General features: G+C 38.2%; 1 protein-coding gene and 1 long non-coding RNA gene across 2 annotated transcripts in view; both read left to right on the top strand.

Annotated features, from left to right (window-relative positions):
* LOC117334003 overlaps positions 1–7,298 on the top strand; it is a 77,991-nt gene extending 70,693 nt beyond the window's left edge. Inside the window, exon 3 of the long non-coding RNA XR_004534023.1 lies at positions 7,196–7,298. This is a non-coding gene — a long non-coding RNA (uncharacterized LOC117334003). The remainder of the gene's footprint in view (positions 1–7,195) is intronic.
* Positions 7,299–7,366: 68 nt separating this feature from the next.
* LOC117333956 (G protein-activated inward rectifier potassium channel 3-like) overlaps positions 7,367–24,837 on the top strand; it is a 68,186-nt gene continuing 50,715 nt past the window's right edge. Inside the window, exon 1 of the mRNA XM_033893380.1 lies at positions 7,367–8,132. The gene's annotated coding sequence lies outside the window, so the exon portion shown is untranslated. The remainder of the gene's footprint in view (positions 8,133–24,837) is intronic.

Genomic DNA, 24,837 nt, shown 5'->3' with positions numbered 1-24,837 from the left:
AGATTTAAATTTGGGATGCTAGCATCGTACACGGAGATTTAAATTTGGGATGCTAGCATCGTACACGGAGATTTAAATTTGGGATGCTAGCATCGTACACAGAGATTATAAATTTGGGATGCTGGCATTGTACACGCAGATTTAAATCTGGGATACTGGCATATTGTTTGGTAGGTGTAAAATATTGATGCTACAAGTGGTGTTCCCACCGACGAACTAAATTTGCACTTAAATTTCTGGATAATTTCTGATATTTGGAGACAATTGCCCTGAACAGACATCTTATCATCAGATAGCATTTTTCACCCCCAACATTGTCAGTCAGGCTCTGCAATATTCATGAATTTATATTATGTGAAAAAAATAATCCCTAAATGTTACAAATTAAGACTATGTATAAGCTAGATTTCATGTTCAAAGTGTCTGTCATTCAGTCATCTTAATTCTATGAACCTCTTGCCTTCTTAAATGCTACTGAAATTCCTCTTTTCTATGTGTCGCACTAAAGTTTTACAACGAAATGTCCAAGGATGAAATACCCAAATTAATAATAATAGTCACTACAATTGCACCATATTATATAATTCACTAGGTGGTTGGGTGTCACAGTGGTAACAAACCTGTCTTTCACCCAGGCAGACATGGTTTGATTTCCCAGTCGGTTGTGAAAAGGTATGGGGTTACCTGTCTGACCACATGGGTATTATCTGGGTTCTCCCCTCATGCGCTTACATCTGGGCCAACAACATGATTCATGTAAGTTTGACAACTTGTTTTGCAATTGTTAATTGAACTTTTCCCTAAATGTCATATTGATTTCTAAGATGGCCCCTTCATTTTCCTGGTCCAGGTTTCTTGTCTCAAAGCTCCTTACTAGGTCCACCTAAAAATGGAAATCTATTATACTAGCCCCAGAGTTTATATGACAGTAGATTGAAACAAGTTAGAATTGGGATGTGGGAAAGAATCATGTTTTGCATAAAAATACATTCTTTCCTTGGTAACTTGTTATAATGGCTTTGCAAGTTTCAGCTAGATAAGGCTCGATCTTTCATAAAGCAGTGGAATTAGGAAAGAGAAACATTTTTGGCTTCATATAAATCAAGAAAGAAACACTATCATTTCTTCAGTGTAATAGCTTTCATTCCCTGCTGTCCATTTAGACTGTTCCAGCTGAAGGTAGGGTGAGTTTAATGTTGAATCTAGGGGTTATTTAGGATATACATTGTTCATGTAGTTTGCACTCTACAGAAACAACAGCTTGTCGTGTTTATCTTTCTTGTTTGGTGGGTTATTATATATTTATCTCGAAAGATTAATTGAGCTAACGATAACGATCTTTTAATAGAAATCAAAGGTAGAAAAGTTCTATATTTAAGAGAAGTCTGACTTAGGTAAACAAGCTATGATGCAAGTGGAGTACACATGTTGCAGGAATATTATCATAATAATTAAATCTTTGCATCAAAAGCTAAAATCAATCGAAAGAAATTTCACCACGCAGTGAAATAACATTTAGCTGACCTTATATATAGCTATAGTTGCTAAAGAACTGAAAAATCTTGATATTTTGCTCCTTAGCATGCGGAGATGAAAAGTTAGGAACTTATATATTTAAACCTTTAAAGATCTTCTGATTGACCAAAAAAACTTGAGTGATGAAATTTGGCCTGTAGCTGATGGCAGCAGGATGGGCAAATAATGAAAGGACAGAAAGACAGGCTCTTGCATATGTAAATTATTACATGCATTGATGATGTTGATTTTTTTTTTCATTGTGATATTGGCTGTTGCTCCTAATTTTTCAAAAAAATTCAAAACGCCTTGATCCCAAGTTGTGCATATTTCATTTTGGGATTGATCAGAAAACAACATGGCCAACAGGCAGCCATCTTGGATTTTGACAATTGAAGTTTATTATCACTATTTTACAGAAGGTACTGAAGGGATCTTTCTCAAATTTCATTTGTAGGTTCACCTTGGTCCCTGGTATTGCATTTTGGGACCAATCTGAAAGCAACATAGCTGACAGACAGTCATTATCGCTAATCTCAAATTCCATATATAGGTTCCCCTTGTTTGAAAAGTACTGGTTAGTAAGAGGAAGGGAAAAATAGAGAGAAGATCAATCTGACATGGAACCTATAAAGATCATTCAATGGTGGGCGCCAAGATCCCTCTGGGGTCTCTTGTTCCTTATTTCTATTCTATAGTACAAAGGGTCTGTCGCTTGTAAATGTAAACTTTATTATACCCCCCCCGCAATGAAGTTAGGGGGGTATACTGGAATCAGGTTGTCTGTCCGGCCGGCCGTCTGTCTGTCTGTAGACACATTTTGGTCCGGACAACTCCTCCTAAACCGAAGGGCCGATTTCAATGAAACTTCACACAAATATAAAGGACCATGTGTAGATGTGCATGCCACTTTCTTTTTCTCAATATTATTGTTGCTATGGCAACATTTCACTATAAACAGGTTTTCTGATAAGAACCATAACTTTAAGTTTGTCTGGACAACTCCTCCTAAACCAAAGGGCCGATTTCAATGAAACTTCACACAAATATAGAGGACCATGTGTAGATGTGCATGCCACTTTCTTTTTCTCAAAATTATGGTTACTATGGCAACTGGTCACTATAAACAGGTTTTCCGATAAGAGCCATAACTTTAAGTTTTCTGGACAACTCCTCTTAAACCACAGGGGCCGATTTCAATGAAACTTCGCACAAATATAGAGGACCATGTGTAGATGTGCATGCTGCTTTCTTTTTCTCAAAATTATGGTCGCTATGGCAACTGGTCACTATATTACTGGGTTATCATTGACTCATGCAGATTGCGGGAGTATTAGGCAGCCATCCTGGGACAGTTCTAGTTTATTTTACAACATTTGCAAAACAAGTTATATTAACGTATATTAATCACGCTTGTTGGCCCGGATGGAAGCACACGAGGGGTCTTACTGTGGGAGGAAATCGGAGTACCCGGGGAAAACCCACGTGGTTGGGCAGGTGACCCCATACCCTTTCGATCGGGGAATCGAACCCCATGCAGTCACCTAGGTGAAAGGCAAGTGTGTTACCACTGTGTCACCCGCCCACCCAGGTCTGACGTCACTTGATTCATTATGAAGATAGATATAAATATTGGTACTTTAAAAGTCACAGGATCTACACAACATTCATGTGAAAAATGTATGTCCAGTTTTAAGGGAAAAGACTAAAGGAATAAATTAATTTTGAAAATGTGTTACATTGTTTTGTTTTCATTGTCATGATTGTAATAAAGGCGATATTGACGATTGTTTTATGCCAACTCATTATCATACTGATAATAATTGCTTATAACAATTTTCAACATGCAAAAATCACATCTCTTGCGTAATGTTAAAGGTAAAAGAAAGTTTCATATATTTTTTAGCTTGCCAGGGCAAAGCTATGCCTCCTGTGTCAGCATCATCCATAGACTGTTAGGTTTAAGTTTATATAAAACAGTGTTGTGTCAATACTAATGAGGATACAGATTAGATAATTGACATGTGTGTTACTTGTGACAGCACCTTTCTATTTGTACTACATTTGTGGATCTGCTTACCTTGACCTTGACCTACTTTTTGTGGCCCTGCTTACCTTGACAGTGACCTACTTTAAAATGCAAACTCTGACTTTCAACCCACTAATTTGCAAGCTATATTGTCTTCTGATAACTCTTGCTTGTTATACACATTATTAGCTCACCTGCCCGAAGGGCAAGTGAGCTTATGCCGTGGTGCGGCGTCCGTGGTCCGTCCGGGCCGTCCGGCGTCAACTTTTTCATTCAAACAACTTCTTCTCAATAACCAAAAGGCCCAGGGACTTGATATTTGGCCTGTAGCATGCTGGGGTGAAGGAATGCCAAGTTTGTTCAAATAAATGACCTTGACCTTCATTCAAGGTCACATGGGTCAAATAGGCTATAATCTTCAAACGACTTCTTCTCAATAACCAAGAGGCCCAGGGACTTGATACTAGGGCCTGTAGCATGCTGGGGTGAAGGGCTACAAAGTTTGTTCAAATAAATGACCTTGACCTTCATTCAAGGTCACATGGGTCAAATAGGCTATATCTTCAAACGACTTCTTCTCAATAACCAAGAGGCCCAGTGACTTGATATTGGGCCTGTAGCATGCTGGGGTGAAGGGCTACAAAGTTTGTTCAAATAAATGACCTTGACCTTCATTCAAGGTCACATTGGTCAAATAGGCTATAATCTTCAAACGACTTCTTCTCAATAACCAAGAGGCCCAGTGACTTGATATTGGGCCTGTAGCATGCTGTGGTGAAGAGTCTACAAAGTTTGTTCAAATAAATGACCTTGACCTTCATTCAAGGTCACATGGGTCAAATAGGCTATAATCTTCAAACAACTTCTTCTCAATAACCAAGAGGCCAAGGGACTTGATATTGGGCCTGTAGCATGCTGGGGTGAAGGGCTACAAAGTTTGTTCAAATAAATGACCTTCACCTTCATTCAAGGTCACATGGGTCAAATAGGCTATAATCTTCAAATGACTTCTTCTCAATAACCAAGGGGCCCAGGGACTTGATATTAGGGGTGAAGCATGCTGGGGTGAACGGCTACAAAGTTTTGTTCAAATAAATGACCTTGACCTTCATTCAAGGTCACATGGGTCAAATAGGCTATAATCTTCAAACGACTTCTTCTCAATAACCAAGAGGCCCAGTGACTTGATATTGGGCCTGTAGCATGCCGGGGTGAAGGGCTACAAAGTTTGTTCAAATAAATGACCTTCACCTTCATTCAAGGTCACATGGGTCAAATAGGCTATAATCTTCAAATGACTTCTTCTCAATAACCAAGGGGCCCAGGGACTTGATATTAGGGGTGCAGCATGCTGGGGTGAACGGCTACAAAGTTTGTTCAAATAAATGACCTTGACCTTCATTCAAGGTCACATGGGTCAAATAGGCTATAATCTTCAAACGACTTCTTCTCAATAACCAAGAGGCCCAGTGACTTGATATTGGGCCTGTAGCATGCCAGGGTGAAGGGCTACAAAGTTTGTTCAAATAAATGACCTTCACCTTCATTCAAGGTCACATGGGTCAAATAGGCTATAATGTTCAAAAGACTTCTTTTCAATAACCAAGAGGCCCAGGGACTTGATATTGGGCCTGTAGCATGCTGGGGTGAAGGGCTACAAAGTTTGTTCAAATAAATGACCTTCACCTTCATTCAAGGTCACATGGGTCAAATAGGCTATAATCTTCAAACGACTTCTTCTCAATAACCAAGAGGCCCAGGGACTTGATATTGGGCCTGTAGCATGCTGGGGTGAAGGGCTACCAATTTTGTTCAAATGAATGACCTTGACCTACATTCAAGGTCACAGGGGTGAAATCGGCTTAAATCTGTAGAAATAATTTTGCTATAGCCAAGAGCCTCCAAGACCTGATATTAGGCCAATAGAATGCTGTAGAGCCAGGTGAGCGATACAGGCCCATTGGGCCTCTTGTAAAGTTATATCAATTAAAACAGGCAATGTTTTTTTGCAAGGAAACATAGATTCTAGGCATTTTAAAATAACCCTTTGTTCTTTGAGAACACTGAATTGTCTTTTGTACAAATACATGTCATGCATGTTCAAAGGAGATTGGTTAAAAACATCAGCATGTATACAGCAAAATCTCTTTGATATTTCAGAAAGTATTGAACTAGAAAGGAACCCCTTACCAACTGTGTGTTTTGTTTCATATTCAAAAGAATTAAATTTTCATAGCTGTATTACAATATTTATCCTCCATTATCTCCCTCCTCTAGTATAAAAGTGCAGTGTCAATGTTTTGGGAGAGCTTATTAGTCTCCTGTCAGTGAAGCAGGGGATGGAGAAGGGGACTACAGGTTTACTCTAAGTCTAGCTTGTAACACCAAAGTTTGTCAGCGCTCTAGCGGCTTCATTCTTCTAGGGATTTTGATGAAACTTCTCTCAATCCATGATCATGATATCTCGGACAACTTTGGGTTTCACGGTTTTTTGGTTCAAGGTCAAGGTCACTTACTATTTTTATCTTTAGCAATACCCAGCATGCTTGTTAATTATATTGTGAACCATTATTAGCTTACCATTTCAGAATTGATGATTCTATAAAAATGAAGATTTTGTGGATAAATACAGTTATTAACAATAATATAGTTGATCCAGGCCTTTATTAAGGTCACTTTGTAACCCTACATAATTTGTATAAACCAGACATTTATTTAGGTTATGCTGTAACCCTGTATAATCTGGACACCTGTATAAAGTAGACCTTTATTGAAGCCCAATGTATCCATTTCTATATAACTCAGTATAATCTGGACACTTAAATAAACCAGACCTGTATTTAAGTCATACATACTGTATACATTTCTATATAACCCTGTATAATATGGACATCTGTACAAGACCTTACCTTTATTTAGGTTGCACTTTAACCCTGTATAATCTGGACACTTGGTTAAACCAGACCTGTATTTAGGTCACATGTACTATATACATTTCTGTCTAACCCTGTATAATATGGACACCTGTATAAAACAGACCTGTATTCAGGTCACATGATATAAATGTCTGTAACTGTATAATCTGGACACCTGTATATATTAGGAACATACAGGTATATAAATCAGTCCATTATTTAGTTTCCACAATATGCATTACTATGTAAATTGATTTACTAGTTTAAAATCTTAATTGTCTTTTCAAAACAACTCATTGTCATTGTTTGCTTCATGAAAAATTTCTGTGTAATTAGGTTTTGTCAACCTCTCAACCACCTCAAGATATTTTTTCTGGCAATTTATTATAATGGTAGCATTTAAAAATGAACACAGGCTAAAGGCATGTTTACTGTATTGCAAATTCTCTCAACAATAACTCCGGGTTAGCCAGAGTAGAATGATGGATATTGATTTTGTATTGTTATTATACTGTGTAGTTACTGGAGATGTTCAGTATTTTACTGATTCTACTCCTTCGTCTCTCATACAATATGTATAATCATAAAAAGTAGGTAAAATAGGTTTGTTATTGACACACTTATTGATTATTCGGTTTTGTCATCCCTACAAATTGATGTTGAAATATTGTAAAGTCATTAATAGTACATACCTTCATATACACTGTATTTACCAGTGTTCCTTATCTCTTTCCAGTCATGCAAGGAAGGATGCGATTGTTGAGTCGAACATCATGGACACAGGATGGAACCCATATTTTCATTTCTGAGAGCTTGTCTACAATCATCTGGATAATTATCTAGCTTATGGTAACCTAATGTCAGAATGGAATAAAATGATTATCTAACAGTTTCCTAATCTGCAGTTTACCCAGGAATATGCGCATTTGACCAGTTTTATAAGGTAACTGACCGCTGTGCCATAAAATTCTTGTCCAGTGCTTAAAGAAGGTTAATGATCTTTGGCTAGAATTTCTGACCAGTCTTTATAAAAAAAGTTGCTGACCAGAGCTGTAAAATCACTGACCAATATGTTTGGTGACAGAAGATGACACCTGGAGAAGTTGATGTGGAGACCACCTTTACCATATCACAGCTGGGCTGTATTAATTGCAGTGTAAGGGTTGCCTGCAGTCTGGAGACGTTCAGGTGATTAAGCCAGCCCAACCTCATCAGTATCACTATAGTGTGGACTCGCTCTGTGAGGGCTATTGATCTGGGGAGGCACCATAGAGTATCTACCTCCAGTGTGTAGCTACCCCACCGTTACACTAGACAGCCACACCCTGTAGCCTCACCCCTCTCTATTGGAGACAGATTCCGCGTATCAGGTTGTGGGAGTAGTGACTTTAATGGCCAGCACTGGCCGTGGAGTTAGAGCTAGAAGGTTCCTACACGTGGGAATGTGTGATAGACAGCTTACAACAGGAAACCACGAGTAGATGGCAAGTTTGTGTGTATTTCTACTCTAGACTATGGCATTGTTACAATGGCAGTCTTGTGTCGAGGACCTCCATGGCATTGTAACAATGCTGAATCTGCATTAATGGGAGATTTCTGTGTCTCTGTGACGTGGATAATGGGATACTTTGTCTCCGTTTCCAGATAGGATACGACACATGTTAGCCTGCCAGGTAGGTAACGTTGTATATCCTATTTCATTGCAAAATAAACCTCAGTATCTGACCTTAAGTCATCCATCAAAATATAGAGATTGGCTGATGATAGGTCTAGGGCACAGGGGCTGGTTTTTGTATTATAAGTAACATATGACATCAGATAACCACAACACTATAAATTCAGTATTAGTATTACATTATGAAACCTTATAAATATTGGGGTTATTGCTTTATAAAAAATGAACATTTTGTATATGAATACTGAATTTATAGTGTTGTGGTTGTTAAATGATGTCACATGTTACTCAAAATCCCGAGACCGAGCCCCTGTGCCCTAAACCCATCACATAGTATTACTTCAGGGATGAAAATTAGATATGTCCTGTTATGACTAATGAAATTATTTCCCAGCACAAAAATCATATAATGCTTCCTGTTTGAAATTATATGTATGCATAATTTTTGGATATCGAAGTATTACGTCTGATCGATATAGTCCTTAAGGTGGTCGGTTTGTTGTGACATAGATGAGGCATGTTTCACAATTCTAATAAGCAATACATGATATACCTGGTATATACATTCATCTCATAACTGGGCTGTTCTACCATGTAATACATAATCAATGATCTAGTGTGTATTACACACAACAATGGTTTATAACAATTCATTTTCCTCTTGTCTTGTACAGGCACGAGTGCCAGGATTTCCTATTTACCTGAAATATTACATAGGCATTTCAAAATATCAGTTAAATTTTCCACAAACAGTATTATGAAATATCCCCCTGACACACCACATAGTGTTACTTTAGCAGCATCTGCATCCTGTCTGCCAGGGTTATGAAATCATAGTGAGAGTATTGTGTAATACATCTCCCAAAGGCATACATACTGATATGCATATTTTATTTCCGCTAAAAGGATTTAAGTATTGTCTTGTGGAATATTGATTACTGAGAATATAGATACCTTAGGTTAAAGGTATATCCACTAAAACAGAATAACGAAGAGGTGAAGAATGGGTCATTATATAGGCAGGTATGTACGTAACTCTGTAGTGTCTGTAAGTGGTGAGGGCCCTCGATCATTTATGTTATTAGGATAAGACACCTTGGTCTGATTAAGTTAAGTACCTAGTAGTGATGTAGGTACCTGACACACATAGTAAATAAAGTACATAGATAAACTACCAGTAATCAATGCTGGTCTTATAGATGGAGCTGGGAGTTTTAGGCCTATACTGTAGATAGACCAAGTATAGTAGGTGAGACATCAGGAAAGGTTTGTAGGTGTGAACAGGAATAGGGTGTTGTAGACATAGGATCAGGGAAGGTTTGTAGGTGTATATAGGAATAGGGTGTTGTAGACATAGGATCAGGGGCGGTTTGTAGGTGTATATAGGAATAGGGTGTTGTAGACATAGGATCAGGGGAGGTTTGTAGGTGTATATAGGAACAGCGTTGTAGGTATAGGATCAGGGTAGGTGTAAATAGGAATAGGGTGTTTTAGGCATAGGATCGGTGAAGGTTTATAGGCGTGAACAGGAGCAAGGAATAGAGTGTTGTAGGCATATAGGATCAGGGAGGTTTTGTATGTGTTGACAACTATCAGGGAAATGCCAACCAGTCTGTAAACACTACAAAGAAAGGAGGTTTCTTCGGCATATATGTTGATGTGGTACTGTGAATTTAGAGTTTGGGATAGCAATGTAAACTATTGAAAATAGCTACCTCAGCACTTGTGACGGCTATGTATAAGGATTCTTTGGGTCAATAAAGGGTGGTAAATGTGAATTGAAGGTTATATGATAGTGGGTGATATCCCAAGATCAATTTAGAGTCGACCTTTTAAGATCTATGAAGGGTTAAAAGTATATCAAGGATCTGACAACTGGTGGGAAAAGTGTACTGGTCTATTGCTACAAATTGACTTGTGTCTGCCTTTGGCGTTATGTGGTTGTATATTCGATGAAAATAAGTACCATCGCATGCAATAATCTAAAAAAGAAAAAAATACACCAGCTCGAAAATTGCTTTAGTTAATCATTGAATCAAACCAAAACTGAAGCCTCATTAATTGAAGAAAAGAAGTAACATTTTCCTCTCCAGAACAGTTGATGTTGATTCAACAGTTGAGTGATTACTTATCCTGACACAAATTATTTTACTCACCGTTAACTCTCCGTGGTTGACGTCATTTAATTTTGATTGACTTAACTCAAACAGAAGCCAGTGCTTCACTCCCATCTTGATCTATAACATGTACGACTGCCCTAGGCATCCCTTGTACTACAATCACTAGGGATATTGTTTCTAATCTAAAAATTAATTTAAGAAGTGTCTTTTTTTCATAAATGAAAGATTTTAAAATCAATTTGTATACAGTCTCATATATTCATACATTAATTGCTTACAAGTTAAACCTAATGTGACTGATATTTCAGTGTTAACGGGACTATAAGATGGTTAATATACTGTAAACATGGTTATTTTCGATCCACCTTCATTTGAACAACAATAGTACTAGTGAGTTAAATGATTTGTGTCAGGATAAATAATTACTCAACTATCCTGTCCATGAACATCAGGATTTAAGTTCCGTGTCCTGTTGGATTGTATTTAACACAATCATTGTTACATAGCATACTAATTGGATAGTCTCAGTTGTAAATAGGCTTTCAGTTCCATCAAACCTGAGTATAACACAGAAATGATGTAAGTAACTGACCTGGATTTTGAACTGTAATGGAACTTTTGATCTCGTCAACATGGCAAGATGCCACTTTGTGTGTTTGTACTGTAGTCTATAGTGCTGATAATGTTTGTGTCCTTTGCTTTGACTTGAAGGTAATCAACATTAAACATTTGTGCCATTAGATGTGACTTTCACATACTCATTGATGATGTTTTTGTCCTTGTTTGTGATTCACATTTCCATACTTCTTGATTTTTGTGTCTCAGATGTGGATCAAATAGTTTCTCATTGGTGTTTATGTAACAACACTGTCTCGGATGTTGGTCACACAGGTACTCATTGAAGATGTTTATGTGACTACCCTGTCTCAGGTGTGGGTCACACAGGTACTCATTGAAGATGTTTATGTGACTACACTAGCTGTCCCAGATGTGGGTCACACAGGTACTCATTGATGATGTTTATGTGACTACACTAGCTGTCTCAGGTGTGGGTCACACAGGTACTCATTGATGATGTTTATGTGACTACGCTGTCTCAGGTGTGGGTCACACAGGTACTCATTGATGATGTTTATGTGACTACGCTGTCTCAGGTGTGGGTCACACAGGTACTCATTGATGATGTTTATGTGACTAACCTGTCTCAGGTGTGGGTCACACAGGTACTCATTAAAGATGTTTATGTGACTACGCTGTCTCAGGTGTGGGTCAGTGAGGTACTCATTGAAGATGTTTATGTGACTACACTAGCTGTCTTAGGTGTGGGTCACACAGGTACTCATTGATGATGTTTATGTGAATATGCTGTCTCAGGTGTGGGTCACACAGGTACTCATTGATGATGTTTATGTGACTACCTTGTCTCAGGTGTGGGTCACACAGGTACTCATTAAAGATGTTTATGTGACTACCCTGTCTCAGGTGTGGGTCACACAGGTACTCATTGATGATGTTTATGTGACTACACTAGCTGTCTCAGGTGTGGGTCACACAGGTACTCATTGATGATGTTTATGTGACTACACTAGCTGTCTCAGGTGTGGGTCACACAGGTACTCATTGATGATGTTTATGTGACTACCTTGTCTCAGGTGTGGGTCACACAGGTACTCATTGATGATGTTTATGTGACTACCCTGTCTCAGGTGTGGGTCACACAGGTACTCATTGATGATGTTTATGTGACTACGCTGTCTCAGGTGTGGGTCACACAGGTACTCATTGTGGATGTTTATGTGACTACCCTGTCTCAGGTGTGGGTCACACAGGTACTCATTGATGATGTTTATGTGACTACGCTGTCTCAGGTGTGGGTCACACAGGTACTCATTGATGATGTTTATGTGACTACGCTGTCTCAGGTGTGGGTCACACAGGTACTCATTGATGATGTTTATGTGACTACCTTGTCTCAGGTGTGGATCACACAGGTACTCATTGATGATGTTTATGTGACTACACTAGCTGTCTTAGGTGTGGGTCACACAGGTGCTCATTGATGATGTTTATGTGACTCATAATACTTTTTCGGGGAAGGGCCACATGAACACAGATGATCTTCATGTTTTCCATTTTATCTATATTTCCTGTTTTTGTACTCATGTCAGCACATATCTAAAAACTGTTGATGCCCAAGCATCTTCTCATTCATCTTCTTTACTAGTTTTGCCAGCATTCTCTGCTCATCTTTGTCAAAATATGCCGAGATTTCCAGCAGTAATGTTTCTGAAGTTTATTTTATTGGTAGTTTTCTTTGTGTTATGATTGGTTCTTGTTTTCTATTACATAATTTGTTTTCATTTGTGATCGTATCTAATATTGCCAGATATGATGGTAATGTATGATTCCATTATAGTTCCTCCCCACAACCACCTACCTCCATCTCCCGTTTTTTGCCCGTTTCTGTTGTACTTAATTCTCGCATTGTTTCTCATTCACTATCTCCTTGCACCATCTGTCATTCACTTGCTTTTAAAATAATTTTCTGATTGTGTGTCTACTCTCATCAGACATTTTTGCAGTCCATTCTGTCTATAGATGTTGAAGGGGATGGAGAATATGCCAGTGTTTGTATGCACCTGTAATTATAAGCTGCGGTGAGTCAGTATATAGCTAGGTTACTGGGTTAGGAGGTAACATCCAAGGATTATTTTAAAACTGTAATTTGGATGTTCCAGCCGGGATACATCTAACTCATTTATCAGTCTTTCTGTATTTAGGTTTTTTTGTACCTGATCAGGTTCTTACTTAATTTTCACCTCACCTGCCTCATAATGGGATGTCTAGATGAGGGAAATCCCACCAGATGGTGTTTTCGATATTGGTCCTATCCTGTCACATCTCATTAAATCACCTTCCAATGAAATATTGCTAGTGACTTCTGTATTTCTTTTAACATATTCTGGTCAAATTTCTATTGGAGATGAAATATTTAAGGGTCCTGTAAGAAAGTGTAGGGGTGCATTAATTACTGGGGTCTTAATGTAGCATCCTGTATAGAGGGGAGAGGGACGGGGCTGGCATGAAGGGTCCTGTATAGAAGGGAGGGGCTGGCATGACAGGTCCTGTATGAAGGTGAAAAAGGGAGGGGCTGGCATGAAGGGTCCTGTATAAAGGGGAGAGGGGAGGGGCTGGCATAACAGGTCCTGTATAAAGGGGAGAGGGGAGGGACTGGCATAACAGGTCCTGTATGAAGGTGAGAAAGGGAGGGGCTGGCATGAAGGGTCCTCAATGAAGAGATGTGGTAGGTAAGTACATGTAGCATCCTGTATGAAGGGGAGGGGCTGGCATGACGGGTCCTTTATGAAGGTGAGAAAGGGAGGGGCTGGCATGAAGGGTCCTGTTTGAAGGTGTGGGTGAAGCTAGTATATTAATAAGGGTCCTATATGAAGTTATGCTGGCATGTAGGGGTCCTGTACAAAGGAGATCTAGGGGCTGGGATCCAGGATCCAGTACAGAGGGATTGGATGGAATGTATGTGGAATATAGAAATTGTGTGAATGAAATTCGGTTAAATATTGCCAAACCTTGTCCTATTAAAAACACATCTAGCTAAACTAAAAGGAGAAAAAAAATCTGTTTCTGTATTTAGTAAATTAACCACATTGGTGAGCTTAAACCAAGCGTGGTGTGTACTCTAGGGGCCTCTGCTTAGCTGGTTCCTTGAGGTATGTAGCAGAACATGTTTGAAGACATCCTCATTTTAACTGGTACATTTGTATTGGTGATAAGTTCAGTGTCTGTCTTCTGTCATTTGACGTTTGTGTAGAGCAGTGAAGGTCAAAGTTCACGTCGACAGAATTTTATGTCTGTATTGAGCGTACATTTTCACATTGAAACAAAAGTATGTTGTAATTGTATAAAATCCGACAAACAGAGACTTGCATTGGTGTATATATCCTTATGATGTATATCTATTATATAAGCTATGATCTTAACCTTTAGTTATGTCAGTTAGCTGCAGGTTGATTTGGTCAATGGCAAGCTATAAAGTAGTACAACATTTATTTTGTAAAAAAAAAACATTTTCAGATAAAAAATACCATTCTTCAAAAATTGGTGGGACAAAAGCACATTTTGGAAGTGCTGAAATCATCAGTGTCAATACTTCTTCAAGTTAAGAGCAGTAATATCCCAGTTCCAAAATATAAAGGTTAAAACAAAATTGCTATGGTTGCTATGGTATCAGAAAAATAATGACAATACAATGTTGCTGATATATACATCTGAAATTTCTGGTATTGAATTTTTTGATTAGTCATTTTTATTAGCTCACCAGGTCCAAAAAATGCCATGGCACCCGGCATCTGTCTGTTTGTCCAATCCGTCAACAATTATCTTGCGAACATGATACCTTAAATAAATATCAACCAAGTATGATGAAACTTTGTATGCAGTCAGATATTAACAAGATCTCAGATGAGTTCGAAAATGGAAATTAATTATTTGACAGTAACTTGCAGTTATTGCCCTTTGTAATAATATTGTTATTGGACTTGTGAACATGATCACTGGAGTAAATATCAACCAAATTTGATGAAACTTTGTATGTAGCCATATATTATCAAGATCTTGGAGGAGTTCAAAAATGAGAATTATTTGACAGTAAAAATCATAGATATTTTTTTCTATTTCAAGAATGAAAGGAATTGGTTCAACTGTAGTTCGAACCATTGTTGGCAGCTCAAAAGTAGTAAAATATTTTAAATATAACTTAAATTACAGTATTTTGCCATAATGAAATATCCAGGTGAGCAATACAAGCCCATTGGACCTCTTGTATATCATTTGTGTTCTGCATTATCATTGGTGTTTGGTTGTAAATGGGATGTTTTTCACTGTAGTAAAATAAATAAAACTGGATTTATTTGATATTTTCTCTATACTTTCTCACTTACAAAAAAAGTATTAAAATGTAGAACCATACATTCTCCAAAATATATTGGGTTTAATCATTTCATCATTAAAACCAATGTCAGACCCCTGCGATACAGATTCCTTCTCATCATATTCATACTCATGCTGAGGCTGTTGTAGTACTCAGTTCTACAATGGGGAGTGATTGAGGAGTGTTGTTTTGACAGCTACATGATTGGGGAAGAGTAAAGCAAATACCTTAATTACTCAGATTGTCAGTGATGTATAGCTCTATAACATTGGATGGGTGGGATCACCCCTGGAGTCTAGAACCAAAAACTTGGCCTAATTAGCATTTGTGTGTGTAGATCCAAGATGAACATATAGGTTGTCAATATGTGATGTTCCACAAATTCAGAAACAAATACTTTTTGTGCTGTTTACAGACCACCACCACCCTCTTGGTCTTGGATTGAGAAAACAACACATCTGCTATAAGTTACTTTATGTCTGAACAAGCCCCAATGTGGGTAGCCCCTGTGGAATTTCGGATAAACATTTTTGACTTTCTTCAGTTAACATAAAAGTAACCAAAATAAACATGCTGCACCCGTTACAGGTTGTGTGCAGTCTTAAAAAGTTGCTGAATTTAGCTTTGTGACCTTGAAAAACCATGAGTTTACGTTTGACCTTGAAAAGCCTTGAAGTAACTGTTGGCCTTAAAAAACAATGAATTCTGGCCAATGGCCATGAAAAGTCCTTGAACATATTATTCATAGTTTGATTAACTGTCCAAAGGGCTAAGATCTAGAGATCTCAATATGCCTGTGTTTGTCTAATGTCTGTCAGACTCATCTTTCCCCTTTAAACAACTTCTTCTCAAATCCCAAAAGGCCTAGAATCAAGATATTTGGCTGGATGGTTCCTTCGATGACACCCAATAAAATCAGCAAAAAATAAAATTACATTGATCCATATTAAAGTTCACAGGTGTCAAATTTGTTATAGTTAAGGAGTAGAGATAATTGGTAAGTATACGTGGTAGGTTTACAAAAATGAATTACCTTGACTTAAATTCAAGGTCACAAGAGTCAAATTTGTTAAAGAACAGAGCTCTTTTGAAAAGTAGGAGAATCATAAAAGAAGTGAATGGCAGGTGAGTGATGCAGACACATTACACCTCCTTTATGTAATTACACAGATCGAGACATGAGGAAAAGCTTAACATCCAAATTAGAAGGGCAACTCTATTTAAATCTTGGTTCCATAAAAGTGTCTTGAATTGACCTTGAATTTGGTTTGACCATATTTGTATACATCCAGTTCCTGCATAGCAACATTTGAGGTTGCATTCCTAACTGAATTTCGTTCCTCACACCTTTACAGAAATATACTTTGTGGCGTTATTGTTGAGTGCATGGCCACACAAGGAAAGTAATTATTCACTAACTTGACCAAGACAAATCTACACAAAATTTGTCATCAGAGTTTGTTTTGTGTACAAATGGAAAGTATATACAGTCACCTTTCTGGATAAGGCTTGTGGGATTATTTCCCATTTAGCCTAATGGTAGGACATCATTTACTTTTATACTATGTATGTACATAAATATACTTTTGGTAGGCATTATTCTTTTTGAGGTCCCGTCCATGGCTGTGGTGTCATCCTGAATATCTAGTTCAAGATGACCTATAGCCATCATGCTTCATCTTTCAAACTTTCAACATTTCAAACTTCTCAAGTTCCAACAGTGGGATTCAGCAAAACCTTATCAGAAATGATCCCGAGATGGTCCTCACCAACTTTTCATATTTGTTTAGTCTGTCCGAAATTCAAAATGGACCAACATTATAAAAAAAAGGTTTCAATATTCTCAAGTTACACTAGTGGATTTTAGTTGAATCTTTTCAGGAATGATCCTAAGATGTTCCTGACCAAGTGTTGGACAAACTGGTCTGTATTCCCCACTAAATCTCAATTTGTTTTCAGTACCACTTCACTGCTAGTGAGTATGTATACTTTATGGTCAGATGACTGTTAAGGCCAATGGGCCTCTTGTTTAAGTTCCATCTTCTTCACTACACAAAACACCTTGCATGAAATGTTCCCAGGTCTATTTTGCTGTAACTTTCAGATTGTATAATAACCCCTGTAAGTGTCACTAAAATAGACTACAAGGAAGTTGAAATAAAATGGTGGTGCATTTCTGTCCCAGACTCTGATTGGAACTTACAAAGCATCCTAAACCAGTTGAAGTGTTTGTAAATAGTAGGGTCACTGTCTTGGATGATACAGGTCAATAGTCAGCCTGTTACAGGTCAATTAAACTGATATGGAACCTAATGTGTGTGGAGATGACCTGTGATACAAGGCCTGCAGAGAAAATCCTGTGAGAAATTCCTCTGACCTGTCTGTGTTTCAGATTGCTGAGGTCAAGGTCATCACAACTATTTATGATATGCTTCAAATAGATATTCATGATACACCACTGTATGACAATACCTGCAATTTTGTCATTTATAAAGGTAATGCATACAAGTTGTAAAATAATAAAATAATTCTTCATGGACAAAAATTTGTAATACACAACAAACAAAAATGGTGTCAGTTTAACCAGATTTCACCATACCGTAGTAATGATCACTAATATGTCTACATATAGACATGTTTATGAAACATGTATGCTCCCAACTCAAAATTTGACAGAATAAGTTAAACAAAATTTAGTCAGTCAAAATATGTCTGACGTTGAACAAAAAAATGTTTCTAATTTGACTGCATTGCATTGATTTTTACGCCTAAAGAACTTTGAATGCGATATATCAACATCCCTCTCTATTAATGAGTGCATAAAAAACTTAAAAACTTCCAGATCAAATCTGTCAACCTAGACATGTCAAGTCAAAAACATGTTATTATTCAAATGGGCAAAAAATGTCTGTTTTTAACTAGACTAAAATGTTATGCAGAGTTTCAGCATTGATTCTCAATGAGAGCATGACAAACCTTCAAAAACTTGTAAACCAAATTTTTCGCAGAAAGTTGAAAGGTAACACTTCAGTTATATGCCTTGCTGACTCTTTTATGGCAGGTGTAAAACTGTCATTAAATCTATAATTCACCTGACCTATTGTGTATGTCTTATAGGGCCAAAGAGAAGCAGTCATCCCTCAGTAATGCAGGAGTCCCTCCCTTAATAACAAGCAATAGTGCCAAACGTCTTTCTACATGGAGATTGATTTTAGAACAATTAATTTATATGAAATTTAGGGGACGTAGTCTAGCAGGACTTTTACAAGTCATTCACTGTTGAATGGTATTCACTCTATAAGGAATGTCTAATTGTAAATGCTACAGAAAAGAGAGTATTCACTCTTTAAGGAATGTATAATTATATCCCCGCAACGAAGTTAGGGGGGGTATACTGGAAGCAGGTTGCCCGTCTGTCCGTCCGTCTGTCTGTAGACGCATTTTGTCTGGACAACTCCTCCTAAACCGAAGGGCCAATTTCAATGAAACTTCACACAAATATAGAGGATCATGTGTAGATGTGCATGCCACTTTATTTTTCTCAAAATTATGGTTGCTATGGCAACTGGTCACTATAAACAGGTTTTCTGATAAGAACCATAACTTTAAGTTTGTCTGGACAACTCCTCCTAAACTAAATGGCCAATTTCAATGAAAGTTCACACAAATATAGAGGACTATGTGTAGATGTGCATGCCACTTTCTTTTCTTTCAAAAGTATGGTTGCTATGGCAACTGGTCACTATAAACAGGTTTTCTGATAAGAACCATAACTTTAATTTTGTCCGGACAACTCCTCCTAAACCGAAGGGCTGATTTCAATGAAACTTCACACAAATATAGAGGACCATGTGTAGATGTGCAAAATTATGGTTGCTATGGCAACTGGTCACTATATTACTGGGTTATCTTAGTAAGCCTCTAATTAACAGTTCCAATTCACCATTGACTCGTGCAGATTGCGGGGGTATTAGTCAGCCATCCTGGCGACAGTTCTAGTTGTCAATGCTACAGTAGAGGTGTAATCACTCTAAGGAATGGTTAATTGTCAATGCTACAGTAGAGGTTGTGTTCACTCTATAAGGAATGGCTAATTGGCAATACTACAGTAGAGGTGTATTCACTCTAAGGAATGGCTAATTGTCAATGCTACAGTAGAGATGTATTCACTCTATAAGGAATGGTTAATTGTCAATGTTACAGTAAAAGTGATTCACTCTAAGTAATGGCTAATTGGCAATGCTACAGTAGAGATGTATATTCACTCTAAGGAATGGCTAATTGGCAATACTACAGTAGAGGTGTATTCACTCTTTTATACACAACATACAAGAAAAGTCATAGATAAAATTCGAATATGATTTATTACTTTTAGATTTCTCAGCAACATGAATTACAATCTTAATTTTGGCTCTTCTTGGGGGCTACTCACCATGTTGTATACATTTACTAAAATATAACCATAACTTCATATTAAAAACACATGATCCAATTAATTAATTTGATATAACCTGTAAAGGTAGTTATTATCTGAATGGGGAAAAAGAATTCCCTGGAATTCTAATGGCCATTGAACAAGGCAAATCTCCACTTAGTAAGGTAACCTGGAACAGGTTACATTAAACTAAGCCCTGGAACAGGGTAAATCTCTAAGGAAGGTAACCTGGAACAGGTTATATAACTAAGCCCTGGAACAGGGTACATCTCAACTAAGGGAGGTAACCTGGAACAGGTTACGTAACTAAGCCCTGGAACAAGGCAAATCTCCACTAAGTAAGGTAACCTGGAACAGGTTATATAACTAAGCCCTGGAACAGGGTACATCTCAACTAAGGGAGGTAACCTGGAACAGGTTATATAACTAAGCCCTGGAACAGGGTAAATCTCTAAGGAAGGTAACCTGGAACAGGTTATATAACTAAGCCCTGGAACAGGGTACATCTCAACTAAGGGAGGTAACCTGGAACAGGTTGTGTAATGAAAACCCTGGAACAGGGTAAATCTCAAATTAAGGGAGGTAACCTGGAACAGGTTACATAACTAAGCCCTGGAACAGGGTACATCTCAACTAAGGGAGGTAAACTGGAACAGGTTGTGTAATGAAAACCCTGGAACAGGGTACATCTCAACTAAGGGAGGTAACCTGGAACAGGTTATATAACTAAGCCCTGGAACAGGGTAAATCTCCACTAAGTAAGGTAACCTGGAACAGGTTATATAACTAAGCCCTGGAACAGGGTACATCTCAACTAAGGGAGGTAACTTGGAACAGGTTATATAACTCAGCCCTGGAACAGGGTACATCTCAACTAAGGGAGGTAACCTGGAACAGGTTATATAACTCAGCCCTGGAACAGGGTACATCTCAACTAAGGGAGGTAACCTGGAACAGGTTACATAACTCAGTCCTGGAACAGGGTAAATCTCTAAGGAAGGTAACCTGGAACAGGTTATATAACTAAGCCCTGGAACAGGGTACATCTCAACTAAGGGAGGTAACCTGGAACAGGTTAAATAACTAAACCCTGGAACAGGGTAAAGGAACTGGATGGTTACATATATATACTACAAAACTACAACAAAATAAACTAAAGCCGCAAGCTACTAGTGACTAGAATAGGTTGAAACAAAACATAATAAACCTGAACACAAACATAATATGTGGTGAGTAGCCCATATAACTGCATGTGTTTAATGCAACAAAAACATCAAACTAAGATAGAGATCCAACAATGACCTCAAACATAAAATCAATTACTATATGATTACAATTCTATGTTAAAATTTACATGTTTACACCTGATCAAGATTTATTAAATACATGACTATATATATCGCTACCCTATGGTGATGACCTGGGGATGGTGGGTGCATGGGTACGATTCAACGACAAATGTAATGCTTGTATAAATTCACGTGCTGTCCCTTTCACAATTCCAATTTTAACTGTTCTATTATATTTACTTGGCTTCTCATTGGTTGATTCTGGTCACGTGTTACCTACTTCTCTACTAAATTTGCATATGCGCAAGATGTAAAAAACCACTGTCTATTCATCAAGTAAGCCACTATTTATTTTCTAATATACTTGATCAGACTAATAGAGAATTTGATAATAAAATAACCTGTTAGTGGATAACCAGTAGCTAGCAATATATATATATATGTTGTGTATAAACTCAAATTAAACAAATTTCCATATAAGGAATGGCTAATTGTCAATGCTACAGTAGAGGTGTATTCACTCTATAAGGAATGATATAAAAGATGGTATGCACTCTAAGGATTGGTTAATTGGCAATACTACAGCAAATGTTGAAACTAAACATACCGTGCTTTACAGATCCATGCGTAACTGACGAGTTGTGCTGCATTAAAAGACATTGATGCTGTCAGACTTGTTTTTAAATGGGTCAATGAATTCAAGAATGGCCAAGTTTACATCTAGCAGAACACACTAGTACTGCCATTCAGACCAGTTTTTGAGGAATCAGAGATAAGTGTATGTAGAAGCAATCCTAAGGGAGAATAGCCTTGATACTGTTTTTGTTTGTTTGTTTGTTTACTGATTTATCAGCACATGAACAGCCAGGGTCATTTTCAGGCAGGGTCTCTTGTAACAGCTGATGACTTCCTCACTGAGCAAACTATGGGAGACCCATTATGCCATCCAGAGCAATTACGGTAAATGTCTTGCCCAAGGACAGCGCAGACTGGCCAATGCAGGCCTGTGTAGGGTGTGTCAAACCACATCCGATCTTCACCCACAGGTTTTGTGATCCTAAAGTCTTAATTGGTGTTCGGGGGGGAAAAATCACTTTTTGACCCTGGGGGTTGGGATTCGGTGGAGTGGGGTCAGAGACACTCCCTTCGTCCTCTTATCATATCCTCGCAATTTCAGTTTAATAAATTTGAAATTAAAGTTTTTTGATAGGGGGTACGTTTTATACAGGGGGGGGGTTACATTTGGTAGGGGTATAAAAAGTATCCAGATACTTTCTATGCAGGAAGTTCATATTATGCATGACACTGGCGCTCGAACTGATTGAGCTTTCACCGTCTTCTGAAATACCAACTACATCAGCTACCTCAAAAACAGAATATGGGGACCAAATGCTTGGATTTAAAGAAGCTGTGTTTTCTAATATGCTAACATCTGAACAACTGACCAAATATTTGAAATCTACTATGTATCTGTTGAACAAAAAGTTTGAGTTACTTACACATTGTATGAGCATAACCTGGATGAGTTTGTGTTGCAGGGCTGCAAAGTTAATGTCAAGGTCCCTGTTGCTACATCTAGAATAATGACATTTATTTGCATGGAAGCAGGGGTCACAATAACTTGTATTGCGTAAGTTTTCTTATTTAACTTGGACAAAGGGCCATCTAAGTAGTATTTTTAGTGGTTTTTAAGCTGATTTGATTTAGCAATGAGTCATACTCTTCATATTCAGAATTATGATATTTTATTCATTCATAAGTATATTCAACAAAAGTTATTAAAGGATAAATTAACTCTACATGGGTGAATGTCAGATGGATTTGTACAAGACAAGAGAAGGGAATGCTGATAAATGTTTGTCCTGCTAATGTTCTTTGTTGGAAATCGTCATGTATTATGAATGGTGTTTATGTTTGATAGCAGAAGTGAAAATGTGTGTGAAGCTGACATCTATCTGACTCTGTTCTAGTGTTTTATTATCCCTATAGGAAATGTAAACAAAATCCAAAAGTAATATGATGTACATTGTCATCATCCTATGTTTTGATCAATGGTTCCAGATTAAATCAATATTTTGTCTGATAGGCTGTTTCAACCTAAAGTAGGAATGTCGCCCCAGTCTGTGATCAGTGATGGTGATGTGAGAGTCCGGTGTCTGTGGGTGAGTTGTTTTGACATATAAACCATTCCTATCATGTATACCACAGTTGTGTCATCACCAATTGTCTAGTACTTGATTGACATCTGTTATCAATGGTTGCCATTTTGAAACTCCATAGTCTTCACGGTGTTGTTGAAGACGGTCTACATCAGGTTGTATCTCAACTAGGACGGTCTACATCAGGTAGTATCTCAACGGTCTACATCAGGTAGTATCTCAACGGTCTACATCAGGTTGTATCTCAACTAGGACGGTCTACATCAGGTAGTATCTCAACGGTCTACATCAGGTGGTATCTCAACTAGGACGGTCTACATCAGGTGGTATCTCAACTAGGACGGTCTACATCAGGTGGTATCTCAACTAGGACGGTCTACATCAGGTTGTATCTCAACGGTCTACATCAGGTAGTATCTCAACGGTCTACATCAGGTGGTATCTCAACGGTCTACATCAGGTTGTATCTCAACTAGGACGGTCTACATCAGGTTGTATCTCAACTAGGACGGTCTACATCAGGTAGTATCTCAACGGTCTACATCAGGTTGTATCTCAACTAGGACGGTCTACATCAGGTTGTATCTCAACTAGGACGGTCTACATCAGGTAGTATCTCAACGGTCTACATCAGGTAGTATCTCAACGGTCTACATCAGGTTGTATCTCAACTAGGACGGTCTACATCAGGTAGTATCTCAACGGTCTACATCAGGTGGTATCTCAACTAGGACGGTCTACATCAGGTGGTATCTCAACTAGGACGGTCTACATCAGGTGGTATCTCAACTAGGACGGTCTACATCAGGTTGTATCTCAACGGTCTACATCAGGTAGTATCTCAACGGTCTACATCAGGTGGTATCTCAACGGTCTACATCAGGTTGTATCTCAACTAGGACGGTCTACATCAGGTTGTATCTCAACTAGGACGGTCTACATCAGGTAGTATCTCAACGGTCTACATCAGGTTGTATCTCAACTAGGACGGTCTACATCAGGTTGTATCTCAACTAGGACGGTCTACATCAGGTGGTATCTCAACTAGGACGGTCTACATCAGGTTGTATCTCAACGGTCTACATCAGGTAGTATCTCAACGGTCTACATCAGGTTGTATCTCAATGGTCTACATCAGGTTGTATCTCAACAGTCTACATCAGGTTGTATCTCAACGGTTTACATCAGGTTGTATCTCAACGGTCTACATCAGGTAGTATCTCAACGGTCTACATCAGGTTGTATCTCAACAGTTTACATCAGGTTGTATCTCAACGGTCTACATCAGGTTGTATCTCAACGGTCTACATCAGGTTGTATCTCAACGGTCTACATCAGGTTGTATCTCAACGGTCTACATCAGGTTGTATCTCAACAGTTTACATCAGGTTGTATCTCAACGGTCTACATCAGGTTGTATCTCAACGGTCTACATCAGGTAGTATCTCAACTAGGACGGTCTACATCAGGTTGTATCTCAACGGTCTACATCAGGTAGTATCTCAACTAGGATGGTCTACATCAGGTAGTATCTCAACAGTTTACATCAGGTTGTATCTCAACAGTTTACATCAGGTTGTATCCCAACAGTTTACATCAGGTTGTATCTCAACGGTCTACATCAGGTTGTATCTCAACGGTCTACATCAGGTAGTATCTCAACGGTCTACATCAGCATCAGGTTGTATCTCAACGGTCTACATCAGGTAGTATCTCAACGGTCTACATCAGGTTGTATCTCAACGCTCTACA

This window comes from Pecten maximus, chromosome 1 (assembly GCF_902652985.1).
Source record: "Pecten maximus chromosome 1, xPecMax1.1, whole genome shotgun sequence".
NCBI lineage: Eukaryota > Metazoa > Mollusca > Bivalvia > Pectinida > Pectinidae > Pecten > Pecten maximus.
Note: the sequence above shows the minus strand (reverse complement) of the source record. Positions and strands in the feature narration are given on the sequence as shown.